Source organism: Hyla sarda, unplaced genomic scaffold (assembly GCF_029499605.1).
Source record: "Hyla sarda isolate aHylSar1 unplaced genomic scaffold, aHylSar1.hap1 scaffold_2141, whole genome shotgun sequence".
NCBI classification, from domain to species: Eukaryota; Metazoa; Chordata; class Amphibia; order Anura; family Hylidae; genus Hyla; species Hyla sarda.
The window spans coordinates 23,792-46,115 of NW_026608808.1; the positions used below are offsets into that span (position 1 = coordinate 23,792).

The 22,324-nt window shown below is 46.8% G+C and overlaps 1 long non-coding RNA gene across 1 annotated transcript in view; it reads right to left on the reverse strand.

Annotated features, from left to right (window-relative positions):
* Positions 1-21,777, reverse strand: part of LOC130319570 (uncharacterized) — a 40,066-nt gene extending 18,289 nt beyond the window's left edge. Inside the window, exon 1 of the long non-coding RNA XR_008865728.1 lies at positions 21,716-21,777. This is a non-coding gene — a long non-coding RNA (uncharacterized LOC130319570). The remainder of the gene's footprint in view (positions 1-21,715) is intronic.
* Positions 21,778-22,324: the final 547 nt, after the last annotated feature.

Genomic DNA, 22,324 nt, shown 5'->3' on the forward strand with positions numbered 1-22,324 from the left:
AGCCCTGTCGCAGACCCAGAGAGACTTCCTGAACATACTTTGAGAGAGTTGGAGGAGGCCCTGGGTAATTTGCAAAATCACCAAGTCATCAGGGGTGGATGGGCTACCCAATGAATATCTTAAACAATATAGTGATTTACTGCTTCATTAGTTACTAGTAGTTCTGCAGGCTGCTGAAGTTGAGAGGGGCTTAACTTCTTCTATGTCAGAGGCATTATTATAGTACTATTGCTGAAGCCTGGGAAAGATTCACTTTTGGTGGGTTCTTACTGACCAATCTCATTGTTGTGTTCAAATATTAAACTTTTGCGTCATATGGGCTTCGGTCTTCAATTTCTGAAATGGGTTCAGTTGTTATACGCGGCTCTGGGGCCAGAATCAGGACTAACGGTCTATTCTCCCACTCTTTTCCCCTGGGTAGAGGCATGCGCCAGGGGTGTCCCCTGTCCCCTTTTCTTTTTGCTATAGCCATAGAAACCCTGGCCGTGTTGTTCGATCATCATTTTTCATTTTCTTAATTTCCTTCCCTTATAGCCTGGTTTAATATTCTCCTACTCCTAATGTGTCTTCCAACGCTTATCTTTTTCTTTTCTTTTTTGGCGACTGCTACATAGGGTTATAACATGGTGCTCTAGTTTATATTTGTCATAAGAACCTGGAGGTAGGTGTCATTCGTGGGGGTGGGGGGAAGGGATGGGGGGTTGTTTAGATTTGTTCATGTGTGTTTTTTATGTTTTGTCAAAAACTAAGCAAAAACCTTAATAAATCTTTCTGATTAAAAAAAATAAAAATATTGTTAAAGGGGATTCCTACAAATAAAAAACAGAGACTAAGGATCATAAATGTTGCTAATCTCTGTACCTGAGACAAGGTTGTGTTATATAAGAAGCTGTTCATAGACGATATACTTATTAACAACACATATATTTTCATGTATAAGGGAGAGACTAAAACATCTCTACAGGTCTAGATTTTACATCTAGCCTGATCGTTATCAGTAATTAATATAAATATTAATTACCTGTCTCGTGGTTCCTTTCTTGCAGCTGATGAGGGTATATGTCACGTTCACCTTCTCACCGGGCATCAGTCACCTGTAAAAAGACACCGGTATGATAACATGCTCCTTATACATGCTACAGACGCTAATATATATAACACTCTAGGGCCAGAACTACTTATCTCAGGGATTATGAAACCACATAAGAAAAGGGAACACAAAATAAATAAATAAAGGAACACATTGGGATCTAGATTATTATTTTTTCTTACTTAAAATATTTTGTACATTTTAAATACTTTTTTTTATAAAATATTTTATCACATTTTTTTATAATATATAAAACAGTTAATCATGTAATAGGAATGTATGCCCTTTAATTCTGAAAGGGGGGGCGTTGAATTATTTTATTAATTGTTTTACCCCTCTGTCCACCCTCTTTTATTCCCCTTGTCATCCTTGTCCACCCCTGTTAACTCCCGCCCCCCCCCCCCCCCGTCTCCCATGTCCACCCCCATTTCTCCCGAGTCCACCCTCTTGTCATCAATGTCTACCTTGGCCAACCCTTTCCAACCCCTGTTACCTATGTTCACCATCTCCGTCCACCCTTCTGACAACCCCCAACCCCCCCCCCCCACATCTACCTCTCTGTCACCCATGTCCATTCCCTATTCTCCCCTCTGTCCCTTTGTCACTCCTGTCCACCCTTATTTTACCCCCTTGTCACCCTTGTCCACCCTTCTAACCCCCTGTCTCCCATGTACACCTTGGCCACCCCTATGTCACCCATGTTCACCCCCCCGACCCCCCATTCTCCACCCCACTGGCCACAACCTTGTCACCTATGTCCATCTGTTCTGTCCCTTTGTCACCCTTGTCCACCCCTCTGTCACCCCCTACACCCACCTGTCACCCATCTACACTCTTCTACACCCATCACCCTAGTCTTTCTCCCTCAACCTATTTACATTTCCTTCCCCACAAATATATATAATATTAAAATATATAATCACGGATTTGCTGACCCACCATGTTGGCCTGTATTTGTTATTTTCCATTCTGCGATGATTGTTGCTCTTTTGGCCTATGTGTCGATATTATATGACCCAGTATTCACTTTCTGTACATGAGGCGCTGCACTGGAGTTTTTGTTTTACTGTTTACTTTCAATAAAACATGTTTTGAATATATAAAAAAATATATATAATCACCACAGCCCAAGTTGCCTAACTTTAGACCCCTACATAATATAATCTAAAAATGCCTCATCTCAAAATCCCATGTCAGATGTTTCCCATCCTCCACTCTTTCCTGTGCTCTAATACAATGCTGACTCCCCTCCTGAGCTCTAATTCAATGCTAACTCCCTAATCAAATACACTGCAAACCCCCCACTAATACAATGCCGACCCCCCTCCCCCTGTTATACTGCTGATCCCCTCCCCCTAATACACTGCTGTTCCCCTCCTCTCCCATCCCACCTAATACACTGCTGTTCCCCTTCCCTCCCCCTAATGCTGACCCCATTCCTCTCCCATCCCCCTAATACACTGCTGACCTTCCTCCCATTCCCCTAATACACTGCTGATCCCCCTCCCATCCCCCTAATACAATGCTGATCCACCCTCCCCCTAATACCATGCTGATCTCCTCTCTCCCTAATACAATGCTGATCCCCTCTCCCCCTAATACAATGCTGATTCCCCCATCCCCCTAATACAATGCTGATTTCCCCATCTCCCTAATACAATGCTGATTTCCCCATCCCCCAATACAATGCTTATTCCCCCATCCCCCTAATACAATGCTGACCCCCCTCCCTTTTCATCCCCCAAAAACCCTGCTGCCATCTCCCTAATACACTGCTGATCACTCCTCCCATCCCCCCTAATACAATGCTGATCCACCCCTCCCCCTAATACAATGCTGATCCCCCCGGCCCCCCCCTAATAAACTGCTGTATCCCACCCCTGTTCCCCTCCACTTAATACAATGCTGTTGTCCCCCCCCCCCCCCCCCCCCGTCAGGGCCAGATTAAGGCTGCCTGGGAGACGGAGCACTTCTTTATGATGCCCCCCCCCCTCCCGACAGTTCCTTCACATTAGGTGCAGTATAGTTCCCCCACATTAGGTTGTAGTTCCCCCAGATTAGGTGCAGTATAAGTCCCCGCACATTATTGTTGGCAGTACAAGTCCCCGCACATTAGATGTGCAGTACAGTTCCCCCACATTAGGTGTGCACTACAGTTCCCCCACATTAGGTGTGCAGTACAGTTCCCCCACATTAGGTGTAGTATAGTTCCCCCACATTAGGTGCAGTACAGTTCCCCCACATTAGTTGTGCAGTACAGTTCCCCCACATTACGTGTGCAATACAATCTCCCCACATTAGGTGTGCAGTACAGTTCCCCCAGATTAGGTGCTGTATAGTTCCCCCAGATTAGGTGCAGTACAGTTCCCCCACATTAGGTGCAGTACAGTTCCCCCACATTAGGTGCAGTACAGTTCCCCCACATTAGGTGCAGTACAGTTCCCCCACATTAGGTTGGCAGTATAGTTCCCCACATTAGGTTGGCAATATAGTTCCCCACATTAGGTTGGCAGTATAGTCCTCCACACTAGTTTGGCAGTATAGTCCTCCACACTAGTTTGGCAGTATAGTCTTCATCATTAGGTGCAGTATAGTTACCCACATTACATGCAGTATAGTTCCCGACATTAGGTGCAGTATTGTCCCCCACATTAGGTGCAGTATAGTTCCCCCACATTAGGTGCAGTATAGCTCCCCCACATTGGGTGCAGTATAGTTCCCCACATTAGATGCAGTATACTTTCCCCACATTAGGTGCAGTATAGTTCCCCCACATTAGGTGCAGTATAGTATCCCACATTGGGTGCAATATAGTTCCCCCACATTAGGTGCAGTATAGTTCCCCCACATTAGGTGCAGTATAGTCCCCCACATTAGGTGCAGTACAGTTCCCCCACAGACATTCAGCCTTCAGCCATATACAGTGTATGGCTGGAGGCTGTATGCCTGTTTACTGCCCCACTTCAGTATTCCGACCCCCACTCCGGGGTCACAATCTACTGCTATGGCCTATGGGCCACAGCAGTAGGTCCCTGGACCGGAGGTTGGATGGTCGGAACACTGAAGATGACGTGCCGCTGGTCATTTACCATGCGCGTGTGTCCTCCTCACTGCTCCGCTCTGCTCTGTTACTATGGGTGCACGCGCGAGATGTCAGTGACGTCCCTGCTTGCACTACCTCCCGGAGGCCCATGCGTTTTTGAAGTTAATGCAGGGCCGCAGAGAGGTAACCGGGGCATCCTTGTGTCCTGAAAAGATTTTTCAGGACACAGGGATGTCCCTAATGTGACGCGTGCCCCCTGCGGGCACAGGGTCCGGAGCAGGCGCTCCCATAAGCGCCAATGATGATCCGGCCCTGGCGCCGCCGGATGGTGACAAAAATGCAGCCACATCTCAAAGCGGCCCAGGGCCTGTGGCCATCGGGAAATTTTCCAGTATTCCCGGTAGGCCAGTCCGGCCCTGCCCCTATGTTACCCCATGTACACTCCTCTACACCCCCATCACCCCTCTGTCACCCATATACACCACTTTATCACCCATGTAGACTCCTCAACACACCTGTACACTCCTCTACACACCTTAGCTCTAATACAATGCTAACTCCCTAATCAAATACACTGCAGACCCCCCCACTAATTCACTGCAGATTCCCTCCCCCTAATTTACTACAGCCCCCCCCTAATACACTGCTGTTCCCCTCCTCTCCCATCCCCCCTAATACACTGCTTTTTCCCTCCCCTCCCCTAATGCTGACCCCCCATTCCTCTCCCATCCCCCCTAATACATGCTGATCCCCCTCCATCCCCCTAATACACTGCTGATCCCCCTCCCATACCCCCTAATACAATGCTGATCCCTTCTCACCCAATACAATGCTGATCCACCCTCCCCCTAATACCATGCTGATCGCCCCTCCCCCTAATACAATGCTGAACCCCTCTCCCCCTAATACAATGCTGATCCCCCCTCCGCCTAATACAATGCTGATTCCCCCATCCCTCTAATACAATGCTGATCTCCCCATCCCCCTAATACAATGCTTATTCCCCCATCCCCCTAATACAATACTGATCACCCCCTCCCCCTAATACAATGCAGACCCCCTCCCCTTCCATCCCCCCAAAACACTGCTGCCATCCCCCCTAATACACTGCTGATCCCCCTCCATCCCCCCTAACACACTGCTGATCCCCCTTCCATCTCCCCTAATACATTTCTGATCCACCCCTCCCCCTAATACAATGCTGATACCCCACCAGCCCCCCTAATACACTGCAGTATCCCACCCCTGTCCCCCTCCACTTAATACAATGTCCCCCCCCCCCCCTGGGCCAGTTTAAGGCTGCCTGGAAGACGGAGCACTTCATTATGATGCCCCCCCCCCCCCCCCGACAATTGCTCCGCATTAGGTGCAGTATAGCTCCCCCACATTAGGTTGTAGTTCCCCCAGATTAGGTGCAGTATAAGACCCCGCACATTAGGTTGGCAGTACAAGTCCCCACACATTAGGTGTGCAGTACAGTTCCCCCACAATAGGTGTGCAGTACAGTTCCCCCACATTAGGTGTGCAGTACAGTTCCCCCACATTGTGCATTGCGACTCTCTCCCCTTTTTTTTTTCTTTACTCTTCAACTTAAGTAGGGGCGCCACGCAAATTTTTTGTCAGTGTTCTTATTCACAGTAATATTCTTATTAAGTGTTTTTCTAGTTTGATTAACCCTGATGGTCGCTTTGTGTGCCTTTATGGCGAATTTTGCCATGTGCCTTTTATATTGGCTGCAATATATCCCTCCCCCATATTCTAGTGATGTATTAAGGAGGGTGGTGTCCTTTATCTCTTCCCTGCCAGATGTGCTCCTTCTTCCGGTAGGAGATTTCAATAATCTTTTGAATCCGTCCATAGATTAATTTGGGGGTAGAGGGGCCCCTATAGAGTCTTCTGTTACCGGTCTGACTAGGTTTGTAGAGGAAGCTGGGTGGGTTGACTTATGGAGTCGGTGCAATTCTGCAGGTAGGCAGTATTCCTGCTACTCTAGTTCCCATGGTACTCTGTCACGTATTGATTTAGCGCTGGGTTATGACCTGTTCTTCCCATGGGTGGCGTTGGTGGAATATCTCCCCTTTCATTTATTGGATCATTCTCCTATTCATGTACACCTTAACTTCAGTTCTTGTGGGGGTCCTTGTGGCATCTTAATCTTTTCTGGTTTCAGGTACCCACAATAGGCCACACCCTGGTAGTGGATATTGAATTTTTCCTGGAAATTAATTGTGGCTCAGCTTCGCTGGGGGTAGTGTGGGATTCTCTGAAGGCTTTTGTCCGGGGTGTGTTTATTAGAGACATTACCACATGTAGATTGAAGAATCAAGGAATACAGGAGTTGTTGCAATTGCAGGTGCTTTCTGCTGAGAGGGAGTTCCTTGGGAGTCCATCTGGTGCTGTTCAGGTTCGCTGGCAGTCTTTGAGTACTCTACTGGATGACATCTACTGCACATGGTCGGATAATAAAGGTTTTTTTCAGCAGCAGCAATATTTTGAAAGTGGGGAAAGCAATGGCCGTTTATTGGCACATATGATTCGGGTGCAGCAGGGGTCCATGGCCATTCTCTTTCTCTGCAATGGTGCTGGGTCTCTGGTGCAGGAAGATGCTAAAATTCTTGGTGTGTTGGTCTCCTTTTATGAGGAGACGTATTCCTCCAAATTGTTTTATGATGATGTTACTGTGTATCAATTTGTTTCCTCTATCCCGGTGGCAGCCCTGTCGCAGACCCAGAGAGACTTCCTGAACATACTTTGAGAGAGTTGGAGGAGGCCCTGAGTAATTTGCAAAATCACCAAGTCATCAGGGGTGGATGGGCTACCCAATGAATATCTTAAACAATATAGTGATTTACTGCTTCATTAGTTACTAGTAGTTCTGCAGGCTGCTGAAGTTGAGAGGGGCTTAACTTCTTCTATGTCAGAGGCATTATTATAGTACTATTGCTGAAGCCTGGGAAAGATTCACTTTTGGTGGGTTCTTACTGACCAATCTCATTGTTGTGTTCAAATATTAAACTTTTGCGTCATATGGGCTTCGGTCTTCAATTTCTGAAATGGGTTCAGTTGTTATACGCGGCTCCGGGGCCAGAATCAGGACTAACGGTCTATTCTCCCACTCTTTTCCCCTGGGTAGAGGCATGCGCCAGGGGTGTCCCCTGTCCCCTTTTCTTTTTGCTATAGCCATAGAAACCCTGGCCGTGTTGTTCGATCATCATTTTTCTTTTTCTTAATTTCCTTCCCTTATAGCCTGGTTTAATATTCTCCTACTCCTAATATGTCTTCCAACGCTTATCTTTTTCTTTTCTTTTTTGGCGACTGCTACATAGGGTTATAACATGGTGCTCTAGTTTATATTTGTCATAAGAACCTGGAGGTAGGTGTCATTCGTGGGGGTGGGGGGAAGGGATGGGGGGTTGTTTTGATTTGTTCATGTGTGTTTTTTATGTTTTGTCAAAAACTAAGCAAAAACCTTAATAAATCTTTCTGATTAAAAAAAATAAAAATATTGTTAAAGGGGATTCCTACAAATAAAAAACAGAGACTAAGGATCATAAATGTTGCTAATCTCTGTACCTGAGACAAGGTTGTGTTATATAAGAAGCTGTTCATAGACGATATACTTATTAACAACACATATATCTTCATGTATAAGGGAGAGACTAAAACATCTCTACAGGTCTAGATTTTACATCTAGCCTGATCGTTATCAGTAATTAATATAAATATTAATTACCTGTATCGTGGTTCCTTTCTTGCAGCTGATGAGGGTATATGTCACGTTCACCTTCTCACCGGGCATCAGTCACCTGTAAAAAGACACCGGTATGATAACATGCTCCTTATACATGCTACAGACGCTAATATATATAACACTCTAGGGCCAGAACTACTTATCTCAGGGATTATGAAACCACATAAGAAAAGGGAACACAAAATAAATAAATAAAGGAACACATTGGGATCTAGATTATTATTTTTTCTTACTTAAAATGTTTTGTACATTTTAAATACTTTTTTTTATAAAATATTTTATCACATTTTTTTATAATATATAAAACAGTTAATCATGTAATAGGAATGTATGCCCTTTAATTCTGAAAGGGGGGGCGTTGAATTATTTTATTAATTGTTTTACCCCTCTGTCCACCCTCTTTTATTCCCCTTGTCATCCTTGTCCACCCCTGTTAACTCCCGCCCCCCCCCCCCCCCCGTCTCCCATGTCCACCCCCATTTCTCCCGAGTCCACCCTCTTGTCATCAATGTCTACCTTGGCCAACCCTTTCCAACCCCTGTTACCTATGTTCACCATCTCCGTCCACCCTTCTGACAACCCCCAACCCCCCCCCCCACATCTACCTCTCTGTCACCCATGTCCATTCCCTATTCTCCCCTCTGTCCCTTTGTCACCCTTGTCCACCCTTCTAACCCCCTGTCTCCCATGTACACCTTGGCCACCCCTATGCCACCCATGTTCACCCCCCCGACCCCCCATTCTCCACCCCACTGGCCACAACCTTGTCACCTATGTCCATCTGTTCTGTCCCTTTGTCACCCTTGTCCACCCCTCTGTCACCCCCTACACCCACCTGTCACCCATCTACACTCTTCTACACCCATCACCCTAGTCTTTCTCCCTCAACCTATTTACATTTCCTTCCCCACAAATATATATAATATTAAAATATATAATCACGGATTTGCTGACCCACCATGTTGGCCTGTATTTGTTATTTTCCATTCTGCGATGATTGTTGCTCTTTTGGCCTATGTGTCGATATTATATGACCCAGTATTCACTTTCTGTACATGATGCGCTGCACTGGAGTTTTTGTTTTAGTGTTTACTTTCAATAAAACATGTTTTGAATATATAAAAAAATATATATAATCACCACAGCCCAAGTTGCCTAACTTTAGACCCCTACATAATATAATCTAAAAATGCCTCATCTCAAAATCCCATGTCAGATGTTTCCCATCCTCCACTCTTTCCTGTGCTCTAATACAATGCTGACTCCCCTCCTGAGCTCTAATACAATGCTAACTCCCTAATCAAATACACTGCAGACCCCCCACTAATACAATGCCGACCCCCCTCCCCCTGTTATACTGCTGATCCCCTCCCCCTAATACACTGCTGTTCCCCTCCTCTCCCATCCCACCTAATACACTGCTGTTCCCCTTCCCTCCCCCTAATGCTGACCCCATTCCTCTCCCATCCCCCTAATACACTGCTGACCTCCCTCCCATTCCCCTAATACACTGCTGATCCCCTCCCATCCCCCTAATACAATGCTGATCCACCCTCCCCCTAAAACCATGCTGATCTCCTCTCCCCCTAATACAATGCTGATCCCCTCTCCCCCTAATACAATGCTGATTCCCCCATCCCCCTAATACAATGCTGATTTCCCCATCTCCCTTATACAATGCTGATTTCCCCATCCCCCAATACAATGCTTATTCCCCCATCCCCCTAATACAATGCTTATTCCCCCATCCCCCTAATACAATGCTGACCCCCCTCCCTTTTCATCCCCCAAAAACCCTGCTGCCATCTCCCTAATACACTGCTGATCACTCCTCCCATCCCCCCTAATACAATGCTGATCCACCCCTCCCCCTAATACAATGCTGATCCCCCCGGCCCCCCCTAATAAACTGCTGTATCCCACCCCTGTTCCCCTCCACTTAATACAATGCTGTTGTCCCCCCCCCCCCCCCGTCAGGGCCAGATTAAGGCTGCCTGGAAGACGGAGCACTTCTTTATGATGCCCCCCCCCCCCGACAGTTCCTTCACATTAGGTGCAGTATAGTTCCCCCACATTAGGTTGTAGTTCCCCCAGATTAGGTGCAGTATAAGTCCCCGCACATTATTGTTGGCAGTACAAGTCCCCGCACATTAGATGTGCAGTACAGTTCCCCCACATTAGGTGTGCACTACAATTCCCCCACATTAGGTGTGCAGTACAGTTCCCCCACATTAGGTGTAGTATAGTTCCCCCACATTAGGTGCAGTACAGTTCCCCCACATTAGTTGTGCAGTACAGTTCCCCCACATTACGTGTGCAATACAATCTCCCCACATTAGGTGTGCAGTACAGTTCCCCCAGATTAGGTGCTGTATAGTTCCCCCAGATTGAGTGCAGTACAGTTCCCCCACATTAGGTGCAGTACAGTTCCCCCACATTAGGTGCAGTACAGTTCCCCCACATTAGGTGCAGTACAGTTCCCCCACATTAGGTTGGCAGTATAGTTCCCCACATTAGGTTGGCAATATAGTTCCCCACATTAGGTTGGCAGTATAGTCCTCCACACTAGTTTGGCAGTATAGTCCTCCACACTAGTTTGGCAGTATAGTCTTCATCATTAGGTGCAGTATAGTTACCCACATTACGTGCAGTATAGTTCCCGACATTAGGTGCAGTATTGTCCCCCACATTAGGTGCAGTATAGTTCCCCCACATTAGGTGCAGTATAGCTCCCCCACATTGGCTGCAGTATAGTTCCCCACATTAGATGCAGTATACTTTCCCCACATTAGGTGCAGTATAGTTCCCCCACATTAGGTGCAGTATAGTATCCCACATTAGGTGCAGTATAGTTCCCCCACATTAGGTGCAGTATAGTTCCCCCACATTAGGTGCAGTATAGTCCCCCACATTAGGTGCAGTACAGTTCCCCCACAGACATTCAGCCTTCAGCCATATACAGTGTATGGCTGGAGGCTGTATGCTTGTTTACTGCCCCACTTCAGTATTCCGATCCCCACTCCGGGGTCACAATCTACTGCTATGGCCTATGGGCCACAGCAGTAGGTCCCTGGACCGGAGGTTGGATGGTCAGAACACTGAAGATGACGTGCCGCTGGTCATTTACCATGCGCGTGTGTCCTCCTCACTGCTCCGCTCTGCTCTGTTTCTATGGGTGCACGCGCGAGATGTCAGTGACGTCCCTGCTTGCACTACCTCCCGGAGGCCCATGCGTTTTTGAAGTTAACGCAGGGCCGCAGAGAGGTAACCGGGGAATCTTTGTGTCCTGAAAAGATTTTTCAGGACACAGGGATGTCCCTAATGTGACGCGTGCCCCCTGCGGGCACAGGGTCCGGAGCAGGCACTCCATAAGCGCCAATGATGATCCGGCCCTGGCGGCCGCCGGATGGGGACAAAAATGCAGCCACATCTCAAAGCGGCCCCAGGGCCTGTGGCCCATCGGGAAATTTCCCAGTATTCCCGGTAAGCCAGTCCGGCCCTGCCCCTATGTTACCCATGTACACTCCTCTACACCCCCATCACCCCTCTGTCACCCATATACACCACTTTATCACCCATGTAGACTCCTCTACACACCTGTACACTCCTCTACACACCTTAGCTCTAATACAATGCTAACTCCCTAATCAAATACACTGCAGACCCCCCCCCACTAATTCACTGCAGATTCCCTCCCCCTAATTTACTACAGCCCCCCCCCTAATACACTGCTGTTCCCCTCCTCTCCCATCCCCCCTAATACACTGCTTTTTCCCTCCCCTCCCCTAATGCTGACCCCCTTCCTCTCCCATCCCCCCTAATACACTGCTGATCCCCCTCCCATCCCCCCTAATACACTGCTGATCCCCCTCCCATCCCCCCTAATACAATGCTGATCCCTTCTCACCTAATACAATGCTGATCCACCCTCCCCCTAATACCATGCTGATCGCCCCTCCCCCTAATACAATGCTGAACCCCTCTCCCCCTAATACAATGCTGATCCCCCCTCCGCCTAATACAATGCTGATTCCCCCATCCCTCTAATACAATGCTGATCTCCCCATCCCCCTAATACAATGCTTATTCCCCCATCCCCCAAATACAATACTGATCACCCCCTCCCCTAATACAATGCAGACCCCCTCCCCTTCCATCCCCCCAAAACACTGCTGCCATCCCCCCTAATACACTGCTGATCCCCCTCCCATCCCCCCTAACACACTGCTGATCCCCCTTCCATCTCCCCTAATACATTTCTGATCCACCCCTCCCCCTAATACAATGCTGATTCCCCCAGCCCCCCTAATACACTGCAGTATCCCACCCCTGTCCCCCTCCACTTAATACAATGCTGTCCCCCCCCCCCCCCCCGGGCCAGTTTAAGGCTGCCTGGAAGATGGAGCACTTCATTATGATGCCCCCCCGACAATTGCCCCGCATTAGGTGCAGTATAGCTCCCCCACATTAGGTTGTAGTTCCCCCAGATTAGGTGCAGTATAAGTCCCCGCACATTAGGTTGGCAGTACAAGTCCCCACACATTAGGTGTGCAGTACAGTTCCCCCACAATAGGTGTGCAGTACAGTTCCCCCACATTAGGTGTGCAGTACAGTTCCCCCACATTGTGCATTGCAACTCTCTCCCCTTTTTTTTTTCTTTACTCTTCAACTTAAGTAGGGGCGCCACGCAAATTTTTTGTCAGTGTTCTTATTCACAGTAATATTCTTATTAAGTGTTTTTCTAGTTTGATTAACCCTGATGGTCGCTTTGTGTGCCTTTATGGCGAATTTTGCCATGTGCCTTTTATATTGGCTGCAATATATCCCTCCCCCATATTCTAGTGATGTATTAAGGAGGGTGGTGTCCTTTATCTCTTTCCTGCCAGATGTGCTCCTTCTTCCGGTAGGAGATTTCAATAATCTTTTGAATTCGTCCATAGATTAATTTGGGGGTAGAGGGGCCCCTATAGAGTCTTCTGTTACCGGTCTGACTAGGTTTGTAGAGGAAGCTGGGTGGGTTGACTTATGGAGTCGGTGCAATTCTGCAGGTAGGCAGTATTCCTGCTACTCTAGTTCCCATGGTACTCTGTCACGTATTGATTTAGCGCTGGGTTATGACCTGTTCTTCCCATGGGTGGCGTTGGTGGAATATCTCCCCTTTCATTTATTGGATCATTCTCCTATTCATGTACACCTTAACTTCAGTTCTTGTGGGGGCCCTTGTGGCATCTTAATCCCTTCTGGTTTCAGGTACCCACAATAGGCCACACCCTGGTAGCGGATATTGAATTTTTCCTGGAAATTAATTGTGGCTCAGCTTCGCTGGGGGTAGTGTGGGATTCTCTGAAGGCTTTTGTCCGGGGTGTGTTTATTAGAGACATTACCACATGTAGATTGAAGAATCAAGGAATACAGGAGTTGTTGCAATTGCAGGTGCTTTCTGCTGAGAGGGAGTTCCTTGGGAGTCCATCTGGTGCTGTTCAGGTTCGCTGGCAGTCTTTGAGTACTCTACTGGATGACATCTACTGCACATGGTCGGATAATAAAGGTTTTTTTCAGCAGCAGCAATATTTTGAAAGTGGGGAAAGCAATGGCCGTTTATTGGCACATATGATTCGGGTGCAGCAGGGGTCCATGGCCATTCTCTTTCTCTGCAATGGTGCTGGGTCTCTGGTGCAGGAAGATGCTAAAATTCTTGGTGTGTTGGTCTCCTTTTATGAGGAGACGTATTCCTCCAAATTGTTTTATGATGATGTTACTGTGTATCAATTTGTTTCCTCTATCCCGGTGGCAGCCCTGTCGCAGACCCAGAGAGACTTCCTGAACATACTTTGAGAGAGTTGGAGGAGGCCCTGGGTAATTTGCAAAATCACCAAGTCATCAGGGGTGGATGGGCTACCCAATGAATATCTTAAACAATATAGTGATTTACTGCTTCATTAGTTACTAGTAGTTCTGCAGGCTGCTGAAGTTGAGAGGGGCTTAACTTCTTCTATGTCAGAGGCATTATTATAGTACTATTGCTGAAGCCTGGGAAAGATTCACTTTTGGTGGGTTCTTACTGACCAATCTCATTGTTGTGTTCAAATATTAAACTTTTGCGTCATATGGGCTTCGGTCTTCAATTTCTGAAATGGGTTCAGTTGTTATACGCGGCTCCGGGGCCAGAATCAGGACTAACGGTCTATTCTCCCACTCTTTTCCCCTGGGTAGAGGCATGCGCCAGGGGTGTCCCCTGTCCCCTTTTCTTTTTGCTATAGCCATAGAAACCCTGGCCGTGTTGTTCGATCATCATTTTTCTTTTTCTTAATTTCCTTCCCTTATAGCCTGGTTTAATATTCTCCTACTCCTAATGTGTCTTCCAACGCTTATCTTTTTCTTTTCTTTTTTGGCGACTGCTACATAGGGTTATAACATGGTGCTCTAGTTTATATTTGTCATAAGAACCTGGAGGTAGGTGTCATTCGTGGGGGTGGGGGGGAAGGGATGGGGGGTTGTTTTGATTTGTTCATGTGTGTTTTTTATGTTTTGTCAAAAACTAAGCAAAAACCTTAATAAATCTTTCTGATTAAAAAAAATAAAAATATTGTTAAAGGGGATTCCTACAAATAAAAAACAGAGACTAAGGATCATAAATGTTGCTAATCTCTGTACCTGAGACAAGGTTGTGTTATATAAGAAGCTGTTCATAGACGATATACTTATTAACAACACATATATCTTCATGTATAAGGGAGAGACTAAAACATCTCTACAGGTCTAGATTTTACATCTAGCCTGATCGTTATCAGTAATTAATATAAATATTAATTACCTGTCTCGTGGTTCCTTTCTTGCAGCTGATGAGGGTATATGTCATGTTCACCTTCTCACCGGGCATCAGTCACCTGTAAAAGACACCGGTATGATAACATGCTCCTTATACATGCTACAGACGCTAATATATATAACACTCTAGGGCCAGAACTACTTATCTCAGGGATTATGAAATCACATAAGAAAAGGGAACACAAAATAAATAAATAAAGGAACACATTGGGATCTAGATTATTATTTTTTCTTACTTAAAATTTTTTTACATTGTAAATACTTTTTTTTATAAAATATTTTATCAAATTTTTTTATAATATATAAAACAGTTAATCATGTAACAGGAATGTATGCCCTTTAATTCTGAAAGGGGGGGCGTTGAATTATTTTATTAATTGTTTTACCCCTCTGTCCACCCTCTTTTATTCCCCTTGTCATCCTTGTCCACCCCTGTTAACTCCCGCCCCCCCCCCGTCTCCCATGTCCACCCCCATTTCTCCCGAGTCCACCCTCTTGTCATCAATGTCTACCTTGGCCAACCCTTTCCAATCCCTGTTACCTATGTTCACCATCTCCGTCCACCCCTCTGACAACCCCCAACCCCCCCCCCACATCTACCTCTCTGTCACCCATGTCCATTCCCTATTCTCCCCTCTGTCCCTTTGTCACTCCTGTCCACCCTTATTTTACCCCCTTGTCACCCTTGTCCACCCCTCTAACCCCCTGTGTCCCATGTACACCTTGGCCACCCCTATGTCACCCATGTTCACCCCCCCGACCCCCCATTCTCCACCCCACTGGCCAAAACCTTGTCACCTATGTCCATCTGTTCTGTCCCTTTGTCACCCTTGTCCACCCCTCTGTCACCCCCTACACCCACCTGTCACCCATCTACACTCTTCTACACCCATCACCCTAGTCTTTCTCCCTCAACCTATTTACATTTCCTTCCCCACAAATATATATATTATTAAAATATATAATCACGGATTTGCTGACCCACCATGTTGGCCTGTATTTGTTATTTTCCATTCTGCGATGATTGTTGCTCTTTTGGCCTATGTGTCGATATTATATGACCCAGTATTCACTTTCTGTACATGATGCGCTGCACTGGAGTTTTTGTTTTACTGTTTACTTTCAATAAAACATGTTTTGAATATATAAAAAAATATATATAATCACCACAGCCCAAGTTGCCTAACTTTAGACCCCTACATAATATAATCTAAAAATGCCTCATCTCAAATTCCCATGTCAGATGTTTCCCATCCTCCACTCTTTCCTGTGCTCTAATACAATGCTGACTCCCCTCCTGAGCTCTAATACAATGCTAACTCCCTAATCAAATACACTGCAGACCCCCCACTAATACAATGCCGACTCCCCTCCCCCTGTTATACTGCTGATCCCCTCCCCCTAATACACTGCTGTTCCCCTCCTCTCCCATCCCCCCTAATACACTGCTGTTCCCCTCCCCTCCCCCTAATGCTGACCCCATTCCTCTCCCATCCCCCTAATACACTGCTGACCTCCCTCCCATTCCCCTAATACACTGCTGATCCCCCTCCTCTCCCCCTAATACAATGCTGATCCCCTCTCCCCCTAATGCAATGCTGATTCCCCCATCTCCCTAATACAATGCTGATTTCCCCATCCCCCTAATACAATGCTGATTTCCCCATCCCCCAATACAATGCTTATTCCCCCATCCCCCTAATACAATGCTAACCCCCCCCCCTTTTCATCCCCCAAAAACCCTGCTGCCATCCCCATAATACACTGCTGATCCCTCCTCCCATCCCCCCTAATGCAATGCTGATCCACCCCTCCCCCTAATACAATGCTGATCCCCCCGGCCCCCCCTAATAAACTGCTGTATGCCACCCCTGTTCCCCTCCACTTAATACAATGCTGTCGTCCCGTCCCCCCCCCCCCCCCCCGCCAGGGCCAGATTAAGGCTGCCTGGAAGACGAAGCACTTCTTTATGATGCCCCCTCCCGACAGTTCCTTCACATTAGGTGCAGTATAGTTCCCCCACATTAGGTTGTAGTTCCCCCAGATTAGGTGCAGTATAAGTCCCCTCACATTATTGTTGGCAGTACAAGTCCCGGCACATTAGATGTGCAGTACAGTTCCCCCACATTAGGTGTGCACTACAGTTCCCCCACATTAGGTGTGCAGTACAGTTCCCCCACATTAGGTGTAGTATAGTTCCCCCACATTAGGTGCAGTACAGTTCCCCCACATTAGGTGTGCAGTACAGTTCCCCCACATTACGTGTGCAATACAATCCCCCCACATTAGGTGTGCAGTACAGTTCCCCCAGATTAGGTGCTGTATAGTTCCCCCAGATTAGGTGCAGTACAGTTCCCCCACATTAGGTGCAGTACAGTTCCCCCACATTGGGTGCAGTACAGTTCCCCCCCATTAGGTGCAGTACAGTTCCCCCACATTAGGTTGGCAGTATAGTTCCCTCACATTAGGTGCAGTATAATTCCCTCACATTAGGTACAGTATAGCTACCCCACATTAGGTGCAGTATAGTCCCCCCACATTAGGTTGGCAGTATAGTTCCCCACATTAGGTTGGCAATATAGTTCCCCATATTAGGTTGACAGTATAGTCCTCCACACTAGTTTGGCAGTATAGTCCTCCACACTAGTTTGGCAGTATAGTCTTCATCATTAGGTGCAGTATAGTTCCCCACATTACGTGCAGTATAGTTCCCGACATTAGGTGCAGTATAGTTCCCCCACATTAGGTGCAGTATAGCTCCCCCACATTGGGTGCAGTATAGTTCCCCACATTAGATGCAGTATACTTTCCCCACATTAGGTGCAGTATAGTTCCCCCACATTAGGTGCAGTATAGTATCCCACATTAGGTGCAGTATAGTTCCCCCACATTAGGTGCAGTATAGTTCCCCCACATTAGGTGCAGTATAGCTCCCCCACATTGGGTGCAGTATAGTTCCCCACATTAGATGCAGTATACTTTCCCCACATTAGGTGCAGTATAGTTCCCCCACATTAGGTGCAGTATAGTATCCCACATCAGGTGCAGTATAGTTCCCCCGCATTAGGTGCAGTATAGTTCCCCCACATTAGGTGCAGTATAGTCCCCCACATTAGGTGCAGTACAGTTCCCCCACAGACATTCAGCCTTCAGCCATATACAGTGTATGGCTGGAGGCTGTATGCCTGTTTACTGCCCCACTTCAGTATTCCGACCTCCACTCCGGGGTCACAATCTACTGCTATGGCCTATGGGCCACAGCAGTAGGTCTCTGGACCGGAGGTTGGATGGTCGGAACACTGAAGATGACGTGCCGCTGGTCATTTACCATGCGCGTGTGTCCTCCTCACTGCTCCGCTCTGTTACTATGGGTGCACGTGCGAGATGTCAGTGACGTCCCTGCTTGCACTACCTCCCTGAGGCCCACGCGTTTTTGAAGTTAACGCAGGGCTGCAGAGAGGTAACCGGGGCATCCTTGTGTCCTGAAAAGATTTTTCAGGACACAGGGATGTCCCTAATGTGACGTGTGCCCCCTGAGGGCACAGGGTCCGGAGCAGGCGCTCCATAAGCGCCAATGATGATCCGGCCCTGGCGGCCGCCGGATGTGGACAAAAATGCAGCCACATCTCAACGCGGCCCCAGGGCCTGTGGCCCATCGGGAAATTTCCCAGTATTCCCGGTAGGCCAGTCGGCCCTGCCCCTATGTTACCCATGTACACTCCTCTACACCCCCATCACCCCTCTGTCACCCATATACACCACTTTATCACCCATGTAGACTCCTCTACACACCTGTACACTCCTCTACACACCTTAGCTCTAATACAATGCTAACTCCCTAATAAAATACACTGCAGACCCCCCCACTAATTCACTGCAGATTCCCTCCCCCTAATTTACTACAGCCCCCCCCTAATACACTGCTGTTCCCCTCCTCTCCCATCCCCCCTAATACACTGCTTTTTCCCTCCCCTCCCCTAATGCTGACCCCCTTCCTCTCCCATCCCCCCTAATACACTGCTGATCCCTCTCCCATCCCCCTAATTCACTGTTGATCCCCCTCCCATCCCCCCTAAAACAATGCTGATCCCTTCTCACCTAATACAATGCTGATCCACCCTCCTCCTAATACCATGTTGATCGCCCCTCCCCCTAATACAATGCTGAACCCCTCTCCCCCTAATACAATGCTGATCCCCCCTCCGCCTAATACAATGCTGATTCCCCCATCCCTCTAATACAATGCTGATCTCCCCATCCCCCTAATACAATGCTTATTCCCCCATCCCCCTAATACAATACTGATCACCCCCTCCCCCTAATACAATGCAGACCCCCTCCCCTTCCATCCCCCCCAAAACACTGCTGCCATCCCCCCTAATACACTGCTGATCCCCCTCCCATCCCCCCTAACACACTGCTGATCCCCCTCCCATCTCCCCTAATACATTTCTGATCCACCCCTCCCCCTAATACAATGCTGATTCCCCCAGCCCCCCTAATACACTGCAGAATCCCACCCCTGTACCCCTCCACTTAATACAATGCTGTCCCCCCCCCCCCCGGGCAAGATTAAGGCTGCCTGGAAGATGGAGCACTTCATTATGATGCCCCCCCCCGACAATTGCCCCTCATTAGGTGCAGTATAGCTCCCCCACATTAGGTTGTAGTTCCCTCAGATTAGGTGCAGTATAAGTCTCCGCACATTAGGTTGGCAGTACAAGTCCCCACACATTAGGTGTGCAGTACAGTTCCCCCACAATAGGTGTGCAGTACAGTTCCCCCACATTAGGTGTGCAGTACAGTTCCCCCACATTGTGCATTGCGACTCTCTCCCCTTTTTTTTTTCTTTACTCTTCAACTTTGGTAGGGGAGCCGCGCAAATTTTTTGTCAGTGTTCTTATTCACAGTAATATTCTTATTAAGTGTTTTTCTAGTTTGATTAACCCTGATGGTCGCTTTGTGTTCCTTTATGGCGAATTTTGCCATGTGCCTTTTATATTGGCTGCAATATATCCCTCCCCCATATTCTAGTGATGTATTAAGGAGGGTGGTGTCCTTTGTCTCTTCCCTGCCAGATGTGCTCCTTCTTCCGGTAGGAGATTTCAATAATCTTTTGAATCTGTCCATAGATTAATTTGGGGGTAGAGGGGCCCCTATAGAGTCTTCTGTTACCGGTCTGACTAGGTTTGTAGAGGAAGCTGGGTGGGTTGACTTATGGAGTCGGTGCAATTCTGCAGGTAGGCAGTATTCCTGCTACTCTAGTTCCCATGGTACTCTGTCACGTATTGATTTAGCGCTGGGTAATGACCTGTTCTTCCCATGGGTGGCATTGGTGGAATATCTCCCCTTTCATTTATTGGATCATTCTCCTATTCATGTACACCTTAACTTCAGTTCTTGTGGGGGTCCTTGTAGCATCGTAATCCCTTCTGGTTTCAGGTACCCACAATAGGCCACACCCTGGTAGCGGATATTGAATCTTTCCTGGAAATTAATTGTGGCTCAGCTTCGCTGGGGGTAATGTGGGATTCTCTGAAGGCTTTTGTCCGGGGTGTGTTTATTAGAGACATTACCACATGTAGATTGAAGAATCAAAGAATACAGGAGTTGTTGCAATTGCAGGTGCTTTCTGCAGAGAGGGATTTCCTTGTGAGTCCATCTGGTGCTGTTCAGGTTCGCTGGCAGTCTTTGAGTACTCTACTGGATGACATCTACTGCACATGGCGGATAATAAAGGTTTTTTTCAGCAGCAGCAGCAATATTTTGAAAGTGGGGAAAGCAATGGCCGTTTATTGGCACGTATGATTCGGGTGCAGCAGGGGTCTATGGCCATTCTCTTTCTCTGCAATGGTGCTGGGTCTCTGGTGCAGGAAAATGCTAAAATTCTTGGTGTGTTGGTCTCCTTTTATGAGACGTATTCCTCCAAATTGTTTTATGATGATGTTACTGTGTATCAATTTGTTTCCTCTATCCCGGTGGCAGCCCTGTCGCAGACCAAGAGAGACTTCCTGAACATACTTTGAGAGAGTTGGAGGAGGCCCTGGGTAATTTGCAAAATCACCAAGTCATCAGGGGTGGATCGGCTACCCAATGAATATCTTAAACAATATAGGGATTTACTGCTTCATTAGTTACTAGTAGTTCTGCAGGCTGCTGAAGTTGAGAGGGGCTTAACTTCTTCTATGTCAGAGGCATTATTATAGTACTATTGCTGAAGCCTGGGAAAGATTCACTTTTGGTGGGTTCTTACCGACCCATCTCATTGTTGTGTTCAAATATTAAACTTTTGCGTCATATGGGCTTCGGTCTTCAATTTCTGAAATGGGTTCAGTTGTTATACGCTGCTCCGGGGCCAGAATCAGGACTAACGGTCTACTCTCCCACTCTTTTCCCCTGGGTAGAGGCATGCGCCAGGGGTGTCCCCTGTCCCCTTTTCTTTTTGCTATAGCCATAGAAACCCTGGCCGTGTTGTTCGATCATCATTTTTCTTTTTCTTAATTTCCTTCCCTTATAGCCTGGTTTAATATTCTCCTACTCCTAATGTGTCTTCCAACGCTTATCTTTTTCTTTTCTTTTTTGGTGACTGCTACATAGAATTATAACATGGTGCTCTAATTTATATTTGTCATAAGAACCTGGAGGTAGGTGTCATTCGTGGGGGTGGGGGGAAGGGATGGGGGGTTGTTTTGATTTGTTCATGTGTGTTTTTTATGTTTTGTCAAAAACTAAGCAAAAACCTTAATAAATCTTTCTGATTAAAAAAATAAAAATATTGTTAAAGGGGATTCCTACAAATAAAAAACAGAGACTAAGGATCATAAATATTCCTAATCTCTGTACCTGAGACAAGGTTGTGTTATATAAGAAGCTGTTCATAGACGATATACTTATTAACAACACATATATCTTCATGTATAAGGGAGAGACTAAAACATCTCTACAGGTCTAGATTTTACATCTAGCCTGATCGTTATCAGTAATTAATATAAATATTAATTACCTGTCTCGTGGTTCCTTTCTTGCAGCTGACGAGGGTATATGTCATGTTCCCCTTCTCACCGGGCATCATTCACCTGTAAAAAGACACCGGTATGATAACATGCTACTTATACATGCTACAGACGCTAATATATATAACACTCTAGGGCCAGAACTACTTATCTCAGGGATTATGAAACCGCATAAGAAAAGGGAAAAAAAATACATAAATAAAGGAACACATTGGGATCTAGATAATTTTTTCTAACTTAAAATAGTTTGTACATTTTAACTACTTTTTTATAAAATATTTTATCTAAATTTCTTTATAATATATAAAACAGTTAATCATGTAATAGGAATGTATGCCCTTTAATTCTGAAAGGGGGTTGTTGAATTATTGTATTAATTGTTTTACCCCTCTGTCCCTCCTCTTTTATTCCCCTTGTCATCCTGGTCCACCCCTGACCCCTGTTAACTACCGCCCCCTGAGTCCACCCTCTTGTCATCCATGTCTACCGTGGCCAACCCTTTCCAACCCCTGTTACCTATGTTCACCATCTTCGTCCACCCCTCTGACAACCCCCAACCCCCCCCCCACGTCTACCTCTCTGTCACCCATGTCCATTCC